General features: G+C 36.4%; 1 long non-coding RNA gene and 1 other non-coding gene across 2 annotated transcripts; one reads left to right on the plus strand and one right to left on the minus strand.

Moving 5' to 3' along the window:
* Nucleotides 1–2,337: 2,337 nt before the first annotated feature.
* Trnai-uau (transfer RNA isoleucine (anticodon UAU)) lies at nucleotides 2,338–2,410 on the minus strand. The gene has a single exon. It is a non-coding gene; the product is annotated as a tRNA-Ile (tRNA).
* A 4,734-nt stretch (nucleotides 2,411–7,144) lies between these two features.
* Nucleotides 7,145–8,587, plus strand: LOC128558142 (uncharacterized). Its single transcript, XR_008371543.1, has 2 exons — nucleotides 7,145–7,254; nucleotides 7,880–8,587. It is a non-coding gene; the product is annotated as an uncharacterized LOC128558142 (long non-coding RNA).
* The last annotated feature ends 18,325 nt before the right edge of the window (nucleotides 8,588–26,912 follow it).

Raw genomic sequence — 26,912 nt, forward strand, 5'->3', positions numbered from 1 at the left:
TGAATGTTTTTTCACCGACTCGATAAAAATATATTTCATTCTAAAACGCAACAGATATGAAACATCTTATTTACATATAATTATGGAGTATGCATACTTATTTCAGGAAACATCATGGATTATTGGATTACAAATAAATCTGACGTGTTATTCATCTGTTTCGCGACTTGGTCGAGTGAATTTTCATGCAATGAGTGTGATCAATCAACATGTTGTAAACATTACCTGTATATGTCATCTATCATATCATAATATACACATATTTATCTTAGACTTATCGTAAACTTAAAAATACATACAATGTAAAGCAAAATAATTAATTTCAAGAAGAATTCTTACTACCGTCCATGAACAGGCTCAATCAAACCGAGCCTGCAACATTTTCGTTTTTGTCGTGTTGGGCGATCTGTGGAGTTTCCACCTCTTTCTATTTTACCTTCCGGGTGTCTGTTTATTGTTTTGATCACTCGCAAGAGGAAGAGGGGTAGTACAGTCGCTTATAGGGTGTGAGTAAGGTTAGGTGCACCATAAACCGGTTTAAACTCCCCACTGTATCCCTGTATTTGTTTGTTTTGTCCTTGTGTGTTTATTTTGTGTGTGTGTAGTGTGCGAGTGTTGAGTGAGGTTGGGTGCGCACCATAAACCGGTTTAAGCTCCCCAGTGGTGTTTTTGCCACTGACCGTTCCAAGGCGGTGCCCCACTGTGTTCCTTTGTTTGTTCGTTTTGTCCTAATGTGTTGGCTTTGTGTGTGCGCGCGTGTATGTGTGTTTGTGGTGTGCGCGTCTGCGTGCTGTGGTATTCGTTTTGGGGAGGCTGCGTTTTTGGTACATGGCATTCCCTGTTTGATATTTGTCTTTGTTTTTTTTTTTAATCGTGTGTGCCTTTGGGGAGGCTGCGTTTTTGGAACGTGGCTTTCCCTGCTGGATATTCTTCCTTGTTTTTTTTTTTTACATTACATGCCTTCTGTTGCCTTTGCGTATATAAGGGTTCCATCTGGCGGGGATAGTTTTTATTTACACTGTCTAGTGACTTTGGAACATGGTGGGGGTAAGAGTGATGTTAGGTGCACCATAAATAGAAAAAGTGGAAACTCCACAGGTCGCTCAACACAACAAAAACGAAAATGTTGCAGGCTCGGTTTGATTGAGCCTGTTCTTGGACGGTAGTGGAAATACATGCTACCGTCCACGCCCTCTAGCCCCGGGTTGAGCAGAACCGATTTAAACTCCCTAGTGGTGGTTTTGAGGAGGCTGAGTTTTTGGTGTGTGGCATTTCCTGTTTGATATTTGTCTTTGTTTTTTTTTGCCACGGACCGTTACAAGGCGGTGTCCCACTGAGTTCCTATATGTTTTTGTTTTGTCCTTCAGTGCTTTTTTTTGTGTGTGTTGTGTGCGAGTGTTGTTCTTGTGTGCCTTTGGGGAGGCTGCGTTTTTGGAACGTGGCTTTCTTTCCCTGTTGGATATTCTTCTATGTTTTAATAATTGTGACGTCAGAACAGTGAATTGTTGTAAAATGACACGTAACTTTCAGCCTTATTTGTTGAACAGGAAAATCAATCAGGTCGTGTTCACCGAGTCTCAACGTAAGCGTTGACCGGTGGCATAATTACGTGCGAGCAGGGCGCTTTTTGTGGTAGTTTTAACCAGTCAAGGTAATGTTTTTCTTCGCAATGTTTTCATTATTAAAGCTTTGTTATTGGGAATTGGCCGAGGATGACCTACATTGAACACGCTTTTATGGGGATGTATCGAAATTTTCGTAACATTTGTAGATCTAGTTTTTTCTAACATTCAGGAAATATTCACTGAAAAACACGTATTTGCCTTGGAACGGTCAGTGGCAAAACCACCACTGGGGAGTTTAAACCGGTTTATGCTGCACCTAACCTCACTCTTACCCCCATCATGTTCCCAAGTCACAAAGTAAAAGTAATCCCCGCTAGGTGAAACCCTAACATACGTACAGGCAACGGAAGGTATGTAATGTAAAACACAAAGATGCCGTTGTAGATATAATATAAAAATGCAATCCTTTTAAACCTAAAACGCAAGTACTCAATGCCTTTGCAGAAGACAGAGCAACAAGAGAAACACACTTAAGGGCCCGACGAAAAAGGCCAGAAGACGGAAATCAAAATAGCCTAGTCCTGGTGGGATTTAAGAACTACTAATCAATAGAGTCCTCCACCTGATCCGTCACAAATCGAAGAGGAAAGCGTAGCGTCCAACTGTAAACGTGTTGAACACCAAACATGCGGTGTGTCTCAAAACAGTTTTGTCATATCCTCTTTTCATTAAACGTTTAAATACAATTGTGTCACAGGGTGAGAAAAATGTGCAGTCAGTCCGGGGCTCGAACCCTGGTCCCCTCGCTTATAGTGCGAGTGCTCTACCGACTGAGCTAACCGGCTGCCTGACACATCTTCTCCCCTAACGTGACCAAGTCCGTACCGTGACATACACCCCCACAAATTGGAAATTCATCCTTGAATTCCAGAAGTACATAATATTGCAAGCGTCGTAAGACTGACCAGGTAAGCATGCCACAGTCCCATGTTGGGCGCCAAATGTCACAGGGTGAGAAAAATGTGCAGTAAGTCCGGGGCTAACCGACTACCGACTGATTTAACCGCCTGCCTGACACATCTTCTCCCCTAACGTGACCAAGTCCGTACCGTACGTGACATACACCCCCACACTGGCCACCAGTGTGGTGTGTTCTCTTTCTCTAGGGATGGGGCGTTTTAGCCTGTAAAGGCACAAAAACAAAATCTTAATAAATAAACTATCGAGATAGAAAAAACTTCAGGCGCAAGCCATCAAGAATCTATTTCCAAATACATCGCCGAAATACATAAATATGATATGGAAAGATGCATGAAAACATGACAAAATGAATGCAATAACAATTACCTGTAAAGGCACAAAAACAAAATTATCGAGATAGAAAAAACTTCAGGCGTAAGCCATCAAGAATCTATTTCCAAGTGCGCATGCGTGTAGTTACATCCGGGGAAAATTCAAATAATTGAGGCCCGGCATGCAAATCTTGTTAAGGCCTTTAATAAACTGGTAAGTGTTTTATGGGGATGTGGTTTACAAACTTCGTAACTGCGTTTTTGGTTCTAAAGGTTTGCTTTTTATATTTTTATACACGAGCATTTTTGTGTTTTACATGCCATGCCTTTTTGTTTCCATTACGTATGTTAGAGATTCAACTAGAGGAGATTACTTTTATTTACACTGTCCCGTGTCTTTGGAACATGGTGGGGGTAAGAGTGAGGTTGGGTGCGGACCATGAACCGGTTTTAGCTCCCCAGTGGAGTTTTTGCCACTGACCGTTCCAAGGCGGTGCCCCACTGTGTCCCTATGTTTGTTCGTATTGTCCTCTTGTGTAGGCTTTGTGTGTGTGCGCGTGTATGTGTTCATTTGTTTGTTCGTTTTGTCCTCGTATGTTGGCTTTGTGTGTGTGCACGTGTATGTGTGTGTGTTTGTGGTGTGCACGTCTGCGTGCTGTAGGTTTCGTTTTGGGGAGGCTGCGATTTTGGTACGTGGCATTCCCTGTTTGATATTTGTCTTTGTTTTTAGAAAATGTTAGATGGATGAATGAAATGAAAATGATATAGGAATTCATATAGGATCGGGCTGTTTGGAAATAATACAAAATAATAACACATAAAGACATTTCATATAATATATACACGGAACGAGGACAAAACAACATAGACAAAATACTGATATTCAGTGGTTTTGGATCTCGTGACAATTGGAAAATTGCCATGACCCAAAATCTTACGAAAAGTAAAATAGAAAAAATGGAAACTCCACAGGTCGCTCAACACAACAAAAACGAAAATGTTGCAGGCTCGGTTTGATTGAGCCTGTTCATGGACGGTAGTTAAAATGCATGCTACCGTCCACGCCCTCTAGGGGCGGGTTGAGCATAACTCAACATTTACAAGTACAAAAAACAATTTAGAGACATCCGCAGATGTGTTCATCTGTGCACATGGAACCCTCAATGCTACACTAGCGTGTAATTCCACGAAGAGCGGCGTATGGTCCCCAGTTAAAATAATGGATTTGCCCTAAACGAGAAAACAATGAGCAGAACTAAACAAACTGGAATTTAGAAAGGGGATCTGAGGTAAACCACATCCCCATAAAAAGCGGGTTTTGATATACCTTCTCGCAGAAGTGAACCATTGTTTATTGCAGAATATACAGAGCTTGATTTCAGTGTTGTTATATTTTCTGGTCCTTTGGGATCATGGAGTCCATTCAACATGTGTGTAATAGAGTTCCGCTTAAGCCAGTGCTAGGGACGTGAGAGGTGTTGCACATTTTATTACCTCTCATGGACAGACTCAATTAAACGAGTCTGCTATTATTCTTCTTGGTTGCATTCTTTGCTTCCAAAGGATCTTTTTACAGATTTTATTTCCTTTCTTGTTTAAATGGAAATCAAATCGAGTCATGTTAGAACGGTTGATATATTTTGTAATTCAAGTCTGTTTGAACCTCGAAATTCATATGAGGGCCTAAGCATGAGCAAGTATTTATCTGTGTTTCATTAACTATTGTATGTAAAGTAGGTAAAATGATGAGAATTTAAGACTATGTCAATAACGAATACACTGAATACGATCTGAGCTACATTGTAGCTCGGACATCTGTTGGGGCCTTATTGTTGAAATCTGCTGGAGAGAAATAAGATTAGTGTTCAACCCTTTTACAGTTGGACGCTACGCTTTCCTCTTTGATTGTGTCTGACGGATCAGGTGGAGGACTCTATGATTAATAGTTCTTAAATCCCACCAAGACTGAGCTTTTAATTTCCGTCTTCTGGCCTGTTTCCTCGGGCCCTTAAGAGTGTTTCCCATGTTGCTCTGTCTTCTGCAAAGGCATTAAGTACATGCGTTTTAGATTCTTAAGGATTGCATTTTTATATTATATCTACAAGGGCATTTTTGTGTTTTACATTACATACCTTCTGTTGCCTTTACGTATGTTAGGGTTTCCCCTGGTGGGGATTACTTTAATTTACACTGTCTTGTGACTTTAATATTATTAAACATTATACAATGCGGACCTGTAACGAAGTTTGTAAAGCCCTTTCCTTTTTACTGGACAACATTTACATCAGGTTTGGAAATGCAGGTTTTAGACAAGTAGTTGGTATTCCCATGGGAACAAATTGTGCACCCCTTGTCGCAGATTTGTTTTTATATTGTTATGAAAGAGACTCTATGTTGAGCCTTTCTCCAGATACGCAGGCAGATATTATAACTGCATTTAATAATACATCACGCTATCTGGATGATATTCTTAATATGGATAATCCGTTTTTTGGTCAATTTGTGGGTACTATTTATCCTAGGGAGCTTCAGTTAATTAAAACTAACAATTCGGATACTGATGCTTCATTTTTAGATTTACATCTCTCTATTTATGACAATATTATACATACCAAAATTTATGACAAGAGCGATGATTTTAATTTTAGTATTGTAAATTTCCCCCATTTGGATGGGGATGTACCTCAGGCTACATCTTATGGGGTATATATTTCTCAATTAATTCGGTTTGCTAGAGCGTGTAGTCATGTCAAGCATTTCAATGAACGTAATCAATATATTACAAGTAAACTTCTTCAGCAAGGCTACCGTTATTACAAATTGCGTAAATATTTTGCTAAATTTTACTATCGTAATTCTGATTTAGTTTTAAAATTCAATAGTAATTTAAAGACACTTCTGCGAGAAGGTATTTCTAAACCCGTTTTTAATGGGGATGTGGTTTACAAACGTCGTAAGATCTTGGGTCATGGTAATTTTCCAAATGTATTTGGTAAAATTATAAAACGTTTTATAAAAAGAGGTTACGACCCAACTGTTTTGAGACCTACCGCATGTTTAGTGTTCAACCCGTTTACAGTTGGACACTACGCTTCCCTCTTTGATTGTGTCTGACGGAAGAGGGGGAGGACTCTATGATGAGCAGTTTTTAAATCCTACCAGGACTGAACTGTTTTGATATCTGTCTTCTGGCCTGTTTCGTCAGGCCCTTAAGGGTGTTTCTCTTGTTGCTCTGTCTTCTGAAAAGGCATTGAGTACATACGTTTTTGGTTCTAAAGGTTTGCTTTTTATATATTTATACACGAGCATTTTTGTGTTTTACATGCCATGCCTTTTTGTTTCCATTACATGTGTAAGAGATTCACCTGGATGGGATAACTTTTATTTACTCTGTCCCGTGTCTTTGGAACATGGTGGGGGTAAGAGTGAGGTTGGGTGCGCACCATAAATCGGTTTAAGCTCCCCAGTGGTGTTTTTGCCACTGATCGTTCCAAGGCGGTGCCCCACTGTGTTCCTGTATGTGTTTGTTTTGTTCTTTTGTGTTCTTTTTTGTGTGGTGTGCGAGAGGTGTTCGTGTGTGTCTTTGGGGAGGCTGCGTTTTTTTGAACGTGGCTTTCCCTGTTGGATATTTGTCTTTGTTTTTTGGACAAGAAGATTTTTAAAGTTTTTCCTGTCGGTTGCTATGAAAACCAGAGTTCTACATTTAATTCAATTTTTTAAATAATTTTGAATGGGAAACACCCGAGGATCATTCCTGTGAAGTTTGGTGTAATTCTGCACAGTGGTTTTCAAAAATATTTTTTTTTTAGAAAACGTTGACGCACGCACGACGGACGACGGACATTGAGCGCTCACAAAAACTCACCATAAGCCTTTGGCTCAGGTGAGCTAAAAAAGCGGAATGCAGTGGGGCACCGCCTTTGAACGAGCAGTTGTAAAAAAGACATCTAGCAGTTTTAACCTAATATTAAATATCCAACAGGAAAAGCTACATTCTAAGAAGAAAACTCACAGCAGGGCAAGCATGGACGTGCACACGACCATCCTACACAAAACAAATACAAACAAAGCAAGACATATAGACAACAAGACAAAACAAACAAATAAAGGAATACAGTGGGGCTATATGAATGTCTTTCAAAAAGAGAACTTTCAATTTTACATGATTTATTTCAAACTACTGTGAAATCAAAACAAACAATTCTCATTCGTTTTAGTCGAATTCATATCCTCTTGCCAAAGACGGCATCATTAACTGAATTCACAGTATGTATAACCTTTCTATTTCAGCTTTACTTACCTTAGTGGGGTCTATATATGTGGAAACATCTTACATGTCAGACACTGGATTTTCAGCCATGTTATGTACTACAGCTGGATCTCTTATGTTAATAGTTGTAAGTTTCATTATCAGTAAGGCGATTAAAGTGGAAATAAAAAATCAGCTGAAATAGATGTGTGTGTAAGAAGGGTGGAGACAACTATTATAGCTTTTAACCCAATAAACCAAACTCGTCCTGTAACCAGTATGAAATAATAACTTTCCAAATATGACTTTTCTAATTTTGACTGGGGCAGTCTTTTTTTGAAAAGTCAAACTGCACGCAGGAGTTGCTTCCCTTCAACTATAGAAATCTCTACTTTTAGGTAAGGGAAATCACTGCGTAGAAGATTGCAGAAAAGAACTATAATTTCATTTGTCCGATAACCTTATTTCTAAAGCATCAGCTTCAATTACTTATGCGGCATTATCGTTAATTTAACACATTTAAATCTATAGTAACCGAAAATTACTTTTATAAAACATTCTCCAAAAACACAGTATGTGCAGTAAGATGCGCATAATGCCACTTTAATAAATTATACTCCATATTTGATTTAAGATAAGCAGACACTTATCTAGGTAATGGCATGTTTATCATTTACTTTAAAGTGTTATAAATTGTTCCTGCCTTTATACGTAAACGCCTTTAGACTACTTAATAGCTACTCTTACAGAACTGGTGTTATTTCTATTTTCAGTACACTGGTTTTATTTTGTATGACCAGAAATACATTAAACATGACAGGTTATCAAACGTGAAGGTGCAGAAGTGTAAACATATATCGTCAAACGCAAACAGAAGAAGTCAGACGACGACATCCGCTTTCGTTCGAAAATAAATTTCAAAGTGATGTTAAATTACTTTAAAAAATGTAATCAATGTTCATTGAATCACTACACATGATGTTCGGTGTGTTTTCACGGTTACCTAAGTTGAAATCAGCGATATATATTTCTAGGATGTGGCCAGTTTTCGTGTGTTTTTTAAGTTGACCATCCAGCCCTAAAGCTGAGTTATCTGCATCAAAAAACAGGTGGTTGATAGTATCTGCTGATCTCTTGTAAAGTAATTTAAATTTCCAAAATATTCTAAGTATTTTCTTTCGTAAAACGGTATTATCAGTGTTGTTCAACGAGTGTGTGTCCACGACAGTACATAAACAGACTCAATCAAACTGCGCTTGCAATAGTGATGGACAAATCGGTTATATTTGCCAACCGATTAATCGGAACAATCGGATAAGCCAACCGATTCAATAAATTGGACATAATCGGATAATCGGTTATTCATAACTTATTTTAGTTGCGTATCTGTAAGTTAACCTTTAACTTTGTTTTACACATACACAATGTCATTTGAAGTACTTAAGAAATAATTAAAAGGAATAAAACACTTAAAAACTGTATTTAAATCTTATTTGTTTATTTAGACCATTGTCTTGCTTTATGAAACAAAATCCCCCTTGCAAAATTCCACCAAGGCAGACAAAGTCTTTCTTTGATTCAAGTGAATAAAAAACTTTAAAATTAGAAAAAGATTAACATAAATTAAAAATTAACTATCAAATTTTAAACAGGATGAGGAGAATGTTTGGATATAACTGAAATGAAAAATAAAAGATCAACAATTTCCATCTTTGTCAAATTGAGCAGTATTGATTCAGTGATATTCTGTTATAAAATGAAAAATGTACTTGGAATACTGCAAAATATGCAATACCGACATATAAATTCTTAGTTAACTAGTGGCATTATTTCAATCACATAACATTCTAAAACTGAAATTACCTTTGTTTGCGTAAGGCCTGCGACATACTTTACAAACAGATGTACTCATATCCAACGTTTGTGATGACGGCTTCCTTGGCTTTATTTTATAGCAGTCAAACAGCTTCCAACACCTGGGAGCGGCTTTGGCGCTTGGATGGTCATATATTGTTTCCAGGTCTTCCGAAACAGAAGTAGGGAGGATTTTTGTGTTAAAGTTTTCTTCATCGCATGTGCTGGAAGCCATATTTGTATAAGAGTAGTATCCATCTGTACCGATTCCATGTTTTGCCATGAACACCATATTATTTACAGAGCATGTCAACAAAAGGTTGCATTAAGTAAATTTGATTTTATCCTGAAATAATAAAATAGATTATTTTGTTGATTTTGCATATTTATTGAAAATTTCGTCTGAATTGTATAATTGATTGTGTTAGGAAGCTATCCTGCTGACTTGAGGAAGGTCGGTGCTTCAGGCCAATTGCCTGTCCATGCCTAAAACAGTGAAGCACTGGCCGGAGGGGCACACATCATTAACCTCCAAAAAGTGGAGATTTCGTAATATGTAATTCGTAATAAAATATATTATCGACTGATGGTCCTTGCACGATTCCGTAGATTCAGTATTTTTTATATGAACGTTATTTAGAAAATATGGCTGATATGTCCTGCTCTTAAATGTAGAACTCTCTGACATCTGAGGCATGTACTGACACTTTGAGGACACGTCAAAGCTTATCTTAAGAACGGTTAACATCTTAATGTAGTGATTTGATATGCAAACAGTTTACGTCTTCGCACAAAACAAACTTAGTGGTCATTGATCAAGTAATTCATGACTGTAATTTAGTAGTATCTGTCCTAAATCCCATGAGTGTGACATCCGGGCATTCGATGCGTGAATTTGTTGCGCACAATAAGAGGCTCGCAATTGGGTTTGTTTTCACATATTGACCATGCATTCGAAGGTAACGGCGCATGTTAACCTTTGTGGCAAATAAGATGTTTGGCATGTTTCAACAACGCCACTTTTCCATCCTCGGGTTTAGTAATATGTAATACGCGGAGCGCGTTCAGCCAGAAAATCGTTTCCATTTGGAAAGAATAATTCTTACGTCAGAGGTTATTTCTTAGGTCACGGATTTGTATTGGCCAACTCGTAACGACAACAGTTTTTGCGGCCAGTTGCTCAGTCGTGTGTGACTTAAAAATTACAAGGTGTCTTCAGTCAGTACATACGATTTTTCTACTTTGTATACGGCTTTACCTCATAACTTAATAAATGAAAAACTTACTGCCCCGATTCAAAAGACTTTTGCCAGGGAAAATGCTACTTTTCTCGCTTGCAATCTCGATAAAGAATTTTATACTAGTTGCATTGTGAAGAATTGTACTACTATGTACACCTGTGACGAAGTTTGTAAAGCCCTTTCCTTTTTATTGAACAATATTTACGTCAGGTTTGAGAATGCAGTTTTCAGGCAAGTAATTGGTATTCCCATGGGAACAAATTGTGCACCCCTTGTCGCAGATTTGTTTTTATATTGTTATGAAAGAGATTTTATGTTGAGCCTTTCTCCAGATACACAGGCAGACTTTATTACTGCATTTGATAATACATCACCCTTTCTGGATGATATACTTATTAAGTACTAAGTTAATATGGATAATCCGTTTTTTGATCAGTTAGTGGAAAAAATTTATCCCAGGGAGCTGCAGTTAAATTAAACTAACAACTCGGAAAATACTGCTTCATTTCTAGATTTACATCTCTCTATTTACGACAATTTTATACATACCAAAATTTATGACAAGAGGGATGATTTTAATTTCAGTATTGTAAATTTCCCCCATTTGGATTGGGATGTACCCCAGGCTATATCTTACGGGGTATATATTTCTTATTTAATTCGGTTTGCAAGAGCGTGTACTCATGTTGAGGATTTTAATGAACGTACCTTATATATATCAAATAAGCTTATTTAACAGGGCTACCGTTATTATTAATTACGTAAATACTTTTCCAAATTTTACTATCGTAATTCAGATTTGATTTTTGAAATACAATAGCAATTTAAAGACACTTCTGCGAAAAGGTATATCAAAATCCGCTTTTTATGGGGATGTGGTTTACAAACCAAGATTTTGGATTATGGCAATTTTCTAAATGTATTTAGTAAAGTCATTAAACGTTTTATGAAAAGAGCTTATGACTCAACTGTTTTGAGACACACCGCATGTTTGGTGTTCAGCCTGTTTACAGTTGGACGCTACGTTTTCCTCTTTGATTGTGTCTGACGGACATCATTAAAATTGGAAAGTCACCATATGACCTATCATGTGTCGGTGCGACGTTAAATCTAACAAAAAAATTCACACTCGACATAAATGTAACCGGTGGATGCCATTGCTTTTGTTTGTATTGTATACTCTAATAAAGATTATTTAGAAGAACAATTATTGTACATCACACATATGTGACCTTACATCATAAAGAATATTTAGAAGAAAAGTTATTGTATATCACAAATAATGTTATCTTATAACTTACAAATATAGACATGGCAGTATAAATCTGTACCAGTGTCTCAATAGCCTTACTTGCCTGGGTGATTTTTTTGTAAATTTTAACTATATGGCTTGTGTTGAAATATATATAATATTATACTATCTGCATAGTTATACATGTGGCACCTTAATAAACAATAACATTGTAAAACTGTAAATATATCTGAATATACTATATATTATATTGTTTCATATAACGCAGATAAATTGAAACATACAAAGATGATCGTCTGATGGTAGAATGCAGATAAAGAAAAACTTGAAATGCTCAACTAACACCTTTTTTGCAATTGAAAGTTGGTTAGGTCATTAACCTCTACCCTGCTAAATTACTATAATGGACTGGTCCATCATTCAGTTTGGGCAGTGAGTGAGTTGAGTTTTACGGCGAATCGACATAAAAAGAAGTCATATTGCAAACGCCAACTGTAAAGCACAAACATTGATGTACAAATGTAAAGCATACCTAAAAACATTCATGTAAAAATGTAAAGCATATCTAAAATCCAGGAGGCTAAATACACGGGCAGACATTATTACTGCATTTAATAGTACATCATGCTATCTAGATGATACACTTAATATGGATAATCCATTTTTTGCTCGGTTGGTGGATACTATTTATCCCCGGGAGATGCAGTTAAATAAAACTAACAACTCGGATGCTACTGCTTCGTTTCTAGATTTACATCTCTCTATTTAGTCAACCATTGTGTATGTTATATATATTTTGTTTTTTATTGTAAATTAAGTTTCGAGTCAAAAGCTTTGATCTATTTCGGGTTTCGTGTCAGTGGGGATGGTTTCTCCCGACGCAGACCGTGATAGTAAATAACTATCTCAAGCTTCAAGCTTTAACCACAAGGTTCTTACTTGTAAAGGGGCACAAGTCTGTCAAAATTCAAATCAGAATTACGACGGGGATTGTTTCTCTTGGTGTAGACTTTGATAGTAAAGCATGTTTTTGTTCCCATCGTCTTTGTGTTCAATAGAACCGGTGTAACATATAGAGGGTATATTTTTTTATCGGAGGGATATCAAAACATCTGCAAAATGTAAAATTCGTAGTTCTTGAGTTTGATTTAACTAGCAAAGCAAACAACTTTAGGCGCATGTAATTATATACGTACAGAGATACTTCATAAAAAATAAGTGTATGCACTTTCATATTTTAAAAAGTGATAGAAATGTATGAATTTTGTACACTTAGTCATTCCATCATTAACCTTTTATAACACGAGCACCGACTTAAAGATAATTCGTAGACGCGTTATAATTTGATATAATATATAATTTGCGAGCCAGTTACGCGGGCGAAGTGGGTAAAAGTGTATTAAACTTTTTTTTTTTTGTTTTTTGTTTTTTTTTTCTGGTTTTTCTGGCGGGGACCAAAATAACATAAACCCGAGAAAGGCCCCACATAAAATCTCTTTCATAGCAAAATGAAAAACATATCTGCGACAAGGGGTGCATAATTTATTCCCATGGGATACCAATGACTTGTCTGAAAACTGCATTTACAAATCTGGCGTAAATATTGTTTAACACTTACCCTGCTAAATTTCTATAATGAACTAGTCCATATTTCAATTTGAATAGTACCGTTATCTGTTAAAAGCTTAGGTGTGCTTACTCAAAGATACTGACTGAACGGCGAACAGTGCAGATCATGATCAGACTGCACGGATGTGCCCACTGTGTTCCTTTGTTTGTTCGGTTTGAACTGTGTGTGTGTGGGTGTGATGTGTACGTCTTTGTGCTGTGGGTTTCATTTTGTGGAGGCTGTGTTTTTGGTACGTAGCATTCCCTGTTTGATATTTGTCTTTGTTTTTACAAACTTCGTAAAAGGTCCACATAGTATAATTTTTTACAATGCAACTTGTAAAAATGCTTTATCGAAATTGCAAGCGAGAAAAGTAGCTTTTCCCATGGCAAAAGTCTTTTGAATTAGGGCAGTTGGCATTTCATTTATCAAGTTATGTGGTAAAGTCGTATACAAAGTAGAAAATTCGTATGTACTGAATGAAGACACCTTGTAAATATTAATTTTTTACCGACAAAAATAAATTTTTACGAGATTTCGTATTCTTTGTCACAATATCTTTTCACGTGGGCTTTTACATCAGTATGGCATGATGTTAATAACTTGGAAATATTTGTGGTGATACAATAGCTTGAATTAGCGATAAAACGAGCTTTATATGATTGTTTATGCAATTCTGGAATCCAGTACATTGTTGTTTGAATTGCTAGACATCTATTCGAACTTTCAAATTGGAAACTTCAGTAATGTGATTAGTAATGTGATTAGTGATCAAATGTTATTCAACAGAAGAACTGGGTGTATTAGCATAAGTACTTTTTAGTTCGTTTTATAAAACATTTATAAAATGATGATAATATTGTTAGCCGCTTTGTCTGCTGGAACTAAACATATTTGGAATGAAATTCTTAGATTTCTGTTTTCAGGTGTCTTGGGCTTAGGTGGAAGTAGGTGTTTATTTGTTTTATAAAATTTAATACGGGAATATATTACGTTTCTAAGACGATAATGCATTGGGATCAGCATTTTCACGTCGGCAATATTTAACAAAAAGTTTCGATGGATTCTGCAATCTGACGACGACATGCATCAAAGTCAATATTTGTCAGAAGGAATTCTGTATTACCAGTGATGACAAGACCTGCATCTGAATACCAAAACTATGACTGGTTACATTCACAGGAAGTTGGGAATATTTGTACATACATCTAGGTCTGAAACAATTTTGTTGTAATTGAATTCGACACCTTGTAATTATTCTAAATTTATCCAGGATTTCGCCAGAATTTTTTACCGACCAAAATAAGTTTTTACCAGAGTTTTCATATACATTTTCACAATATCTGTTCACGTGGTCTTTTACATCTGTAATGCATGGTGTTAATAACTGACAGACTGACATCTGCTAAGCAGTAAACTTATCTTTTCTGATAAGATATAGTAAGCAAAAATAAAAAAGTAAAACCGGACTCTAGATTTTAACATTCAAAATGCTCGCTCAGCCACCATCCGACCACTCGAATAAGCTTGATTGAATCTTACTTCCTTCTCAGTGGTCGGTTTGTCACTGGCGTTAGGAGGTATTTCCTGAGAGGGTATTCCGAATCACCTAGGTGATCAAGTACATGCCTTTCTAAATGTTCCTGTTGAAGAAATGAAAATTGAAGCATGTTATCCTTATTTCCCTCTTCCGAACTATGTAATGCATGCAAGGACACACACATTGATTATAATATATAGGTATTAGCTCCAGCAATTTTATAACAGCATTATTATTAAGTTCACATTTAAGACTACCTACCTGTAAAGGTAAAATTGGCCCTCAATGGCTATGATTTTATGCTAGTGTTCTATTCTTTTATATTTCAATGAAATCCCACCAAAAGTTTCTGCAGATGATAATTGGACAAACAGCATTGGAGAAAACATGTCTGCTTTTGAAAGGCATTATAATTTCGATCTAATTAACTACATATTTACATTTACATACAGAAATTGTTATAATTTATTGCATGCAATGGCAAACATGGTCGAACTTCCCTTGGAATCGGGCTGTCTTCCTGGTCCTACATGTGACACATAACCATCTGCAATATAGGAAACAACATTTTTATGTCATGTTGCTTTGCGTATTATCTACGTAAGTAAGTGAATTTTATTATGGTGACATAGTGTTATGTACAATGCCAATACATATAAATTTACATTTTACAATTACCAACCATGTTGGGCCTATAAGTCACTTTGAATTTCAAAAGTTTCGAGTCTCAATGTACTTGTAATGGTCCTCTACAAGATTATTTAAATTTTGCCACTTAGTTGAAAAGAGGCTCCACCCAGAGTGTGGCAAGTTTTGCAGATTTGTATAGGAAAAAACTATCCTCCAAAACTGTTCAAGCTTAGCAATGTAAATCAGGCGAGTGTCCTTAACTGCCATCATGAATGTGATTAAACAGCACCATTTTTATTTTCATTCAACGTTCAACAGTAAAATTAATATTCTGACGTTTTACAATTTTTTACAAAGAACCAGAAAATATAACAAAACTGAATACAATATATTTTATAGCCTAACTCCATGTCTGAAACGTGTTTCAACTAACATGTGAAAATTACTGAAGGATAGCTGTCTATATAGATTATGTAAAAAGTAACAATGTTTAAAATCAGATATCAAATGGTTTAAAAAAAAAATGGGTCTGTTCACGCGTGGAAAGCTTAGGATACTCCCCAATGTACTCTTTTTGAATAGCGTAGAATGTGCTAAGCGGAAAACCGAGAATACTTGCAAACATGCATTGGTCCAATCAGGAAAAGCTGTACTGTACTTTCCAGTCTGTTGGTCATACCTGCTCAAAGAAATAGTGTACATTTAATATACGGGTCAGTCATGTGACATTGTGAAAATTATAAAGTTGCCTCAGACACTAAGAATTAATTTAGGGAAAATATACGGAATATTATTGAGTGTCAGGTAAATACTTACGGAAAATAACATGGCATTAAATAAACCTTACAGTTTGAACTCATCTAACATTATGGTATGATACCTATGCACGTGCGCATGTATGGTATGTAGGTATTCATTTTGGTTATTAACCCGCAGAGAACAATAGAACAGTTGTGTAAATTAAGCTATTACCATTTTACTCATTCACAAAAATTACAAGTAAGTACTCAAATACCTTGAAAAAAAATATCTTGAGCCTTGTAAAATACTTAATTTCCAAAGAAATACTTACATAGTGTGATTGGTTATCCAGTCCAGTATATACTGGCCCATCTAAATTACTTTCAAACTACGAAATTTTTCTCTGGTCTTTCTTATTATATCCATGGGTACTGCCGTAGTGCACAAGTTCATGCAACACATGAATGCTACTATCGGTGTTACCGGAATTAATGTCTGTAAATCTGCAAGGAATAATCAACAAAATTAAAAAATGCAAGTTGTGATGCACACACTTCCCATGTGTTTTCTACAAGAAAAGATTGACAAAATTATATTTCATTTTCTCTCTCAAATCGGAGAGAAATGTGTGCAAAAAGTTGTTTTTAGCTCACATGAGCATAATGTCATGAAGGTGAACTAATGTCTTACACCATGTCCTTTATCTTAAAAGATTCTTTCACTGGTTGAAGGTGCAAATGGGAATTCCCGGCATCTAGTGTTACACAGTAACTGTTTAAGGCGGTAAAGAGGCTCCAGCCGAGTTGCCGCCTAAGTAGCTACCTGAGATAGGATATTCCTATCTGCAACTATAACCAGTGACAGAATCTTGCATACCGGTATCAAAAAATAATAAAAAAGAATAAAATCAGTCTAACGGCTCTCTGTTTAGAAGTCTTTCTTATAGCCGCGTTTTTCACACTCAAAAGCTGGCGGTCTTGACATTCTGCCCCTGGGCATACTTGTTATATCAGTTGCAGTGTAATGTTATGAATTTTTATATTTTTCATGAAATAATATGTTTTGAATCCAGATAAATACTACCAGGAATAAAGAGGAACTGTCAAGGTATTGGATGCTATATAGCTACATGAATCTTCTACATATAATGTAGTCGACATAGTATGTCATTTAAAGCACAAGAGTCATCTTACACCTTGGGGTTTAAGGTGGATTTTTTCAGCACCGCTAAAATACGAATTTAGTCTGGTATTGAATTTTATATAGCTACATGAATCTTCTACATATATGTAGTTTGTAACACTGGCGCCAGAAAAGAAGGAAAATGCATCTGTACATGTTATACCCTACCCCTAGGTATTCTATAAGAACCATGGTCATGAAGGGGAAACTATAGTGACCTGTTTCAGTCGCGCATTTCATACCTAAAACACGCAGTTCGGTAAATGTGTACTATGGATATCAAACAAGTGGTAATTATCTTCCATTGTGTACCGGTCACATTTCTTCAACACATCTTATCTTAGAAAAAACAACGCGTAGTTTATAGTTATTTCAACGTTACACAAAAATCTTACTCGAACTTCCCTGGTGAAGTTCCGTTCTGGATTACAAAACCATTCTGATTGGCTGTTGTGAAAATGTATGTCAATCGTCATTTTACTACACGTGTTCGCTAAAATGTGAAAATGCAGCATAAATGTGCAAAATGAATAAAATAAACAGAACAGATGCAGACCAATGTACGGTTTCAAATCAAATATCATATACAAGATGAATTTCATTTACCGGTCACAAAAGCTCAGCATGAGGATTTTTATGGTTTGAGAGCGATTAGTGGTTTTGCAAAATTTAAATTGGTTTCAACTAGTAATCGAATCTGATCTGATTAATCGAGTAATCGTCCAAGCCTTTCTTAAGGGTCAATGACCTTGGAATTCAATATATTGCGTTTTGATTTACTAGCTTCAATATCAAAGGCATTTCAAATTTACTGTAAATTAAGAAATATACGTTATAGCATAATTACATCATTGTTACCTCTTTTTTGCCCTTTTACTTCCTCATCCTTTTTCTTCCTGTACCCCTTAGGTCTTCCTCTCTTACCTTGAATGTATTTTTTTTACCATTTTAAACATCAAGAAAAGACAGCTTTAACAGAAATAAGTTGTGCATTCGGGCGTAAATGTACTTTTGACATTGAACTAATCAAAGTAAACCCTGGGTGCTGTAGTTTACTGAATACATGTTTTATACATAAAAGACACAAACCAATCGGATGTACTAAACTTGTCTCGTTTGTGCAGTAGGTTAGAGTGAACGTCGCATGCAATGTATTAGGTGTAGGAATGTGTTCGAATCACGAAAAGGTTATACTGGTTTTTTTTTTATTTCTTTGATAACTACCTTGTATTATGTCCAGCTTTTTCACAAAATAAACGTGCAGTTTTGTGACAGCAAGTTTGTGAATATACTTATATACTTTTGTAAAGTATGTCACAGTAAAATTGATTAAGCCGAAATTCATATATGTATTTTGTTGTGGTTCGACAATCCGTCAAACGAGTGGGAAAAATTATAAAAAGAATAATTCAAAATAGTAAATACTAAAGTGCAGGCAATAAAATATGATACGTAATTTTTGAATTATAATTCATAATACAATAAAAAGAAATTATGTTGGGGTTCGAACCCACAGGTTGCATGCAATAATGTCATGTATTAGGGGCAATCACACCAACACACTGTGCAGTCTTTGACCGCAACTCATTTTTCTTACATTATATACCTATTCCGTACGTAATTCATCAACTAGGATGGTCTATCATATCCACCTTAGTTAATGAACTATCCCAATGGTCATTTATATCTATACATAATATGTAAGTAAACTTTGAATAAACACTATTAAAAGAAAACAAATACAGCTTTGAAAGTCGGATGACATGTATAGTTTTGCATCTTTAAACAGACTTTCAGTGACCATCAATATGACCTACTGACCTACTTTTTTGCATAAAGACTAATATTGCTGCCAGTCAGCTTTATTAAATTTAAAATAAGAGAATCACCTGACGTTTGTTGAACAATACTTTATAAGATAATCGGGAAATGATCACTCCCATGTAAGTCATCTAACACCCTCCATTCGAAGTCAAGAAAAAGGCTTGGTTGGCAAATTGACAAATCAAGAGAAGAGTAATGTCATGTAACAGGATGTAGATATGTTTTGGAGTTATCATTCAGTAAGCAGAGGGAATTTCTTTAGATAAAGGTTTCAATAATTTGACCTCTAGTATTGCAATCAGAACAGCCCCAAAACTCACGGTGACCATTAATATCTCCCAACAGAATAAAAGGTTGTGGTAGTTGATTGATTAGGTTGTCAATGTCTTCAAGATTAAGTTTAAATTTAGGAGGTATATATATTGAACAAAATGTTACAGGTCGATCCATACTTACATGTAATGCAACTGACTTAATAGTAGTATTCAAAACAATTTCAATATGCGGACATGCATTATTTATAAAAATTGATGCGCCACCAGAAGCCTTTTCTGAACTTTTATTTATAAAGTTGTACGTTGAATAATTTTTAAAGGATATGTTGTCACTTTCTTTCAAAAAGGTTACCTAAACATATCAAAGATGAATTATATTTTGATAGAAGGAGAATTTCATTATAATTAGCTTTAAGTCCACGACAGTTCCACTGGATTATTTTATTCGACATGAACATGTTCTATCTGAAAACATGGAATTCGCACTATTCAGACTTTTCAGGAGGAGAGATGTTAGTGATCTTTTTCTCCGTCAAAGGTTTAGGAGGTATGGCAGAAGGCTTAGACGAACGTCCATCCTCCTCATCCTCCATATCTACATCTACTGCTAGATGTTCAAACCGGTTGTAGTGGTTAATTGGATCATTAGATCCCTTCCCAAATCCACCGGTATTTAGTTCAATTCTTTGTCTAGGTTTTTTATTCACCTTTGCCGATAATGAAGTACTTGTTGAATTGTTAGATATATTGCTTGTTCGTTGTTGTGGCTTGTAATTAGGGATGTTTTGTATTGCAGCTGGAGCTTTAACTTGAAGATTTTTCTATACATTTGATTGTTGTTTACTGGGTTCCGAAGTTGGGGCTGGATTTTGAGAAACGGACACTGAATCTGTTTGAGTAAAAGCATCAATACACTGTGTTGTTTTGTTTGCGACAGATTTAGTTACTGATGAATAAGTTTGTGCGAGTGATGAAGATGTAAATCTAGCTTTGGCAATTTACCTGGCTTCTGGAAATCCAATGCCTTGTGTGAATTTCACATGAAGAACCTCCTTCTTGAGTTTCCATGTCTTGCAATCGCGAAACCTGGCTGAATGTGGCTCGCTGCAATTCACACAACGCACTGGATAACTGCACTTATCCTCGTCCTGGGAATGGCCATCTCGACAGCATTATGGGCAAATGTGATCACTTTTGCAGTTTCTCTCGTTGTGTCCGAACTTAAAGCAGCAGTAGAATTGAAGTGGATTAGGAATATAGGTTGTAACTTTTGTCATGAGGTATGTTGTTTATGACTGAAGTAGCGATATCATACTATTTTTAGAACTTTTTCAGATAAACATATGCAATATATCATTTTAAAGAGTATGACAAGACAAACATGAAACTGAAAAAAAAAAATGAAAATCGGACAATCCTAGCCAGAGTTATAGCCCTTTGAAGTTTTAAGCAACTGGATTTTATTCTGTCAGTTTCTGGAAAATTACCCAAATTATCAATTTCAACATTTTTTTCAAAAAACATATAAGTGTGATACATCATTTTAAAGGGCATGGAAATACAATTCCAGAAATGTGCAACTTTTAAAAATCAAACAATATCAGCTAGAGTTATGGCCCTTAGAAGTTCTTAAAAAATATACTCAATTTCTATGGATTTCGGTTTTACTCAACAGTAAGATTAGTCTGATATATTGCAAAACAAATCAAAGATGTGTGCCATAGTATGGTTCAATGAACATGCTTAAACAATTGTAATAAAGTAACATTAGAATCTAGCATGTTAAAACAGAGTTATTACCCTTTCTGTGTTTTGTTATCTAAAATTTCAAAGGGCCATAACTGTGGCTAGCACTGTCCGATTTTCAAAATTCTTTCAGTTTTGTGTTTGTCTTGTCACGCCCATGAAAATGGTGCACTACATAAGTATATTTGGCAAATTAGTCAAATTTAAACATAGCTTACTATTACACTATAATCCTCTGCTGAACTCAAACAAGTATTTCTAGGTCTCCTGCACTATAATCTTTCATAAGTTCTTCATCTTTTATAGTGAGAAGTCTCCCTGTGCTTATAAATGTGGGATGGGCGCTTATAACACACCAGCGGGGGGGGGGGGGGGGGGGGGGGGGGGGGGGGGGGGGGTGCGGTGTTCTGAAAATTTCTTATATACTGCAACATACATTTAACTTTTTAACTTTTTATGGCCCAACTTGAGTGGAATATTGAATGCATGTGAAGTTGTGCGCTTCCGGTTCTAGAAAAGCTTCTGGAAAAGCTGACGGTTGGGTATTTATTTCCAACTTGGGAACAAAATAAATTTCCTGCTTTTCAACAATTTGTGATAAAATATAATCTTCATAGATCTTTGGTACATTGCTGACGAAAATGTTTCTAAATTTACCTAAGAAATTAACTTTTAACTGTGATATTTATAAGATACATGCAGCATGCAAGACAGTAAGGCCTAATCAAGTTGTTTCTGGCTTCCTGACCATGCTGACCTACCCTAAAACTTAGCACTGTCCACCCCTGTTTTTTTCTGATTAATGTAAAATTCATTTTCAAATTAGAATAAATATGTTCCGACCAAGTATCTTTAGGCATGGCAAAAATAGAATTAAAAATAGATCTTGGTTACCTATCCCACTTTTTCCAGTATGAAACCAGAAACAGCCATATTGTTTAGGTATTACAACTATAAAAGCAACTAGGAGTAATATAACAGCAGAAAAGGCAAAAATAAACAAAACGAAAAACAACTGAAGCAATATAAATGAGCAAAAGTTGTTCTGTGAAAAAAAACAGTTGCAGCTTTATCCCTGGTATTGCTGTTGGCAAATTTTCTGCAGTAACTGTAACTTCCAAACTATTGGCTGGAAGCTTAACAAGAACATTAACTTGTCAACTTTAAACTCTTCTCTTTTTTTCTCAGCTGTCTGCACAGTGTCCATACATTTAACAAGAACCGTAACATGTAAACACCAAACTGTGTAAACTCCAAACTCAGTGTCATGCAGAACTTCAACTGTTTTGAGTACCTTAGAGACCACATAGCCTGTGTACCACTGGTTGCCTTCATTTGTGTTAAAGCGCATTCTAATGTTCATGCCCAAAAGCACTGGCCCATCATGGTCGTCAGCATTTGGAAGTTTCAAGGCATGAAATACCAGTTTCTTGACATTTTCTGTGAGTTCTTCTACAGTCAAGTTTCTTTTCTTTCCCTCTGATGTCTTAGAAAACAAGTAAACACTTCAAATCACCGTCTTTCGGCTTCTGATGTAGGATTTCCTTCCTGAATTTAAGTTGTGCCTTAAGTCCAGCTATCTTGTCTTTCTTGGTTTTATACATTAACATGTGCTGATCTACTTGTTCAACAGTTTGCCAAAGGCCCCAGTCCAACATGTTATTTGTGCAATTTTCCAACTTTTCAATTCTCCTCCTTTCCTTTGCCTGGCTTTCTAGAAACTTTTCTGTTAAAAGAGCCTTTCTTTTCTCTTCTATTTCAGTTCTCCTCTGTTTGAACAAAAACCTAGTTTTCTTAACGTCTTTTCTGGCTTCGGTCATTAACTTGTCTTTTACAATTTCTTCTTTACTTTCCAACCACTTCAGAGTCTTATTATGACAAAATATTACATACGCTTCTTCGGCTATAGTGCTAATGTTCGGCTTCTCACGCAAAATCCTATCAACATGCCCAAAGACTGTTTCTGAAAACTTGTTGTTTTTTGGTACACCTCTTGTTTTTTCACGTTTAGATGGAGAAACATCTGCCCATTCACCCTGTTGGAGAAAATCACTGAATAATATTTTCACAGCGTCCAGTATTGCTTGCAGGAATGTACTCAGTATTGTGATAACCTTTTCATCATGTTCCCAGAGCTCCACTTATTTCTTAAACATCACATTTTTATGCCCCCACTTTGGGGGGGGGGGGGGGGGGGGCATATAGATTTGCTCTTGTCCGTCCGTCCTTCCGTCCGTCCGTCCGTCCGTCCTTCCGAAAATGTTGTGTCGCGCGTAGCTCTGAAAGTATTTGACGTAGAGTCACAAAACTTTACAGGAATGTTGGTCAGCATGTGTAGTTGTGCACCTGGGGTTTCACGTCCGGATTCATTCAGTCATGTAGAAGTTATGGCCCCTGACTTTGTAAAAATTGGTCATTTTAATGTTGTGTCGTGCCTAGCTCCAAAAGTATATGACCTAGAGTCACAAAACTTTACAGGCATGTTGGTCAGCATGTGTAGTTGTGCACCTGGGGTTTCGCGTCCGGATTCATCCAGACATGTAGGAGTTATGGCCCCTGACTTAGTAAAAAATTGGTTATTTTAATGTTGTGTCGCGCATAGCTCCAAAAGTATTTGACCTAGAATCACCAAGGTTTACAGGAATGTTGGTCATCATGTGTAGTTGTGCACCTGGGGTTTCACGTCCGGATTCATGCAGTCATGTAGAAGTTATGGCCCCTGACTTTGTAAAAATTGGTCATTTTAATGTTGTGTCGTGCCTAGCTCCAAAAGTATATGACCTAGAGTCACAAAACTTTACAGGCATGTTGGTCAGCATGTGTAGTTGTGCACCTGGGTTTCGCGTCCGGATTCATCCAGACATGTAGGAGTTATGGCCCCTGACTTAGTAAAAAAATTGGTTATTTTAATGTTGTGTCGCGCATAGCTCCAAAAGTATTGACCTAGAATCACCAAGGTTTACAGGAATGTTGGTCATCATGTGTAGTTGTGCACCTGGGGTTTCACGTCCGGATTCATGCAGTCATGTAGAAGTTATGGCCCCTGACTTTGTAAAAATTGGTCATTTTAATGTTGTGTCGTGCCTAGCTCCAAAAGTATATGACCTAGAGTCACAAAACTTTACAGGCATGTTGGTCAGCATGTGTAGTTGTGCACCTGGGGTTTCGCGTCCGGATTCATCCAGTCATGTAGGAGTTATGGCCCCTGACTTAGTAAAAAATTGGTCATTTTAATGTTGTGTCGCGCATAGCCCCAAAAGTATTTGACCTAGAATCACCAAAGTTTACAGGAATGTTGGTCAGCATTTGTAGTTGTGCACCTGGGTTTCGCATCCGGATTCATTCAGTATTGTAGGGGTTCTGGCCCCTGACTAATGTCATGTAGTGGGGGCATCTGTGTCCCATGGACACATTTCTAGTTGTTCAGTATATCTTCATTTGCAAACCACAGTACCAGCCTACCATCAATAAAGTCTTGCACATTCAATACAGCTTGTTCAATGAAGACAATGATATCAGTGTAATATCTTGCACTGTCTAAAATATGAATTTCCTTATCTTCCAAATACACCCAAAGAGGTGTTGTTATAAGGTGAGAAATGAGTCCTAGTGCCTTAACACCAGCCAAATATTCTGGTTTACAAAATGTCATGATATATAGATTTCAACAAGCCATTTGAGCAGTCTCCTGTTAGGTAATCAGTAATTTTCTCATGTAGAAAGAAAACATTTTAAGCATTAGAAAATAAAATATTGAAACGGTTTCCATGAAACCTCTGAATAGGAATACTATGCAGATTGTTTTCTTTCAAGAAGTCTTTCACAAAAACCTTGAAACTGCCATAAACCCCACACTTTTCGTCTCCCCCACAAGAAAATGCCTTACTTGCAGTTCTGATTAATCTTGTAGTGCCTGACCCTTTAGCTGTCTTAAAGTGTGGGTCTGATATAGGAGGTTAACCATCAAAAAAAGCTTGCTCCGCAAGTTGCACTGAAGTATTTGCAGTCTCGGGCTATATGCACAAGCGCATGTAATCCGCAAAAAAGTTATTGAGTTTACTGACAGCCAACTGTTCAGCATATAACATTTCATACCATGCTTGGCCAAGCTCTTCCACTAATACAAGCTTTCTGTAATCTTCTAACAGCGATTTAAACTTCTTTTGAGTTGCTGCGCGATCGGACATAGTTGAAACAATATTTAGCAAAATATGTTTACTAACTGGATTAACAGTCTTTTCACTAACACAATCAATGTCTATCAAAATATTCTGTAAGGTTGACAAAGTATCTTGGCCCGACTTTGTAACCATTTGTCTTAACCCGAGTACATACAGTTGTCCCTCATCATCACAAATGTGGAAACCTTCCAATTTTTTTCCAAATTTGGAAGTTTCATCACTTAAGAGGCACATATTACTTTTCTGCGCTAATACATCAGCCATTTGTTTTTGAGATAAAATTAATCTTTGTATATTCATATTGTTCACAGTAGAGAGGCAAGGCAATCTGTTAGGTTTTAAATTTACCAACTTCAAAACTGTTTCAATCACTAGCGTAATTTTACTGGTAGTGACATTCAAGCCAAGTAATGCATAAATGCATTGTTGCGCATCTCTATTATAAACTTTGGCATCTTCATCATACAAAGTAACGGTATCATTATTCTGAAGAGACATGAGATACTCATTTGATTCAACAGTTTCATTAAGAGTCTTAAAAAGTTCATCTGATGTTACAGTTTTTTCAAGTATAATCTCTTCAAGTTCACTGTTCCTGTTTTTCAGCGCTTCTACCTGAGCTTTAAGTGTCTCAACTTGTTTCAGTGCATAAGTTTTTGATAAACGTATTTGCTTTAGAGTGGTATTTTTGGTAATTAGAAGTCTATTTAAATGTGACACTTTTTTCTTTAAATTTCTTTTGTCTTTCAGTAAGCTATTGTAACGTGACAACCTTGCTTGTCTAATGCCTAATTTGCTTTTAAGTTCCTTGTTTTCATTAACAACCATCTCGCACTTATCCTGAATTTCTTTAAAATCTAAAGCGTCATGGTAACAGATGAAGCGGTCTCCTGTGACATATTTTCATGTATTTTTTCAGAAGCAGTCTTCTTTACAATTTCTTTTCGTTGGGGGAATGTATAACTTTCACTTAAGAATGAGTTAATCTTTTCAGCAAATGATGGTTTCCCCTTTGACTTATTTATAGCCCTATAACCATTTAAAACTTTTTCCAGTGACTTTGATAAAGACTGTTCTTTGCATTCAGATCCACCATTTTTTTTAAAAAAGACAGACTGGCATCCTTGCCTTCACTTAAGTAAATGTCAATGATTTGCTTCTTCTTAATTTCAGTCATTCTGAATGAATTACAAATCACACTATTAAAGAAATAACTGTCTGTGAAAAAGCCTCATTGCTTTGTGAACTGCCGGAGTTATTACCGCAGAATACATTTTTAAAGCCAAATGTTAGAGTTTCAATGTTCTCAGAAGTTTGCACGGCTTCACATGGCTTAAACAAAACACCTATTAATTGAGTCTGCGCGGCACGTTCAATGGGGAATCTGGCCGGTAATTCTTCATCGGCCATAGTTGCACACCAAAAAAATGAGCATATGTCTACAAGACAGCTGTTATCATAATAAGTAAGCTCTACATTAAGGTCATCTGATTCATCAGTCTGAGTAGCTGCTTCCTCAGTCTGAGTAGCTACAATTTCAGAAAGACATGAACTTAAACTGTCTTGTGTTGATTCATCACTGCTAAATAATGATTGTGAATTTTCATTGACACAGTTATTATCTACATGTATTTGTTGTTCAACATTCAAGTGCTGTTGTGATGGTTCCACTCTGGCATCAATCTGAGAACAATCGCTATGTGACACTGAAATGCTTCCTGATTCTGAGTT

The sequence above is a fragment of the Mercenaria mercenaria genome, chromosome 6, assembly GCF_021730395.1.
Source record: "Mercenaria mercenaria strain notata chromosome 6, MADL_Memer_1, whole genome shotgun sequence".
Classification (NCBI taxonomy): Eukaryota; Metazoa; Mollusca; class Bivalvia; order Venerida; family Veneridae; genus Mercenaria; species Mercenaria mercenaria.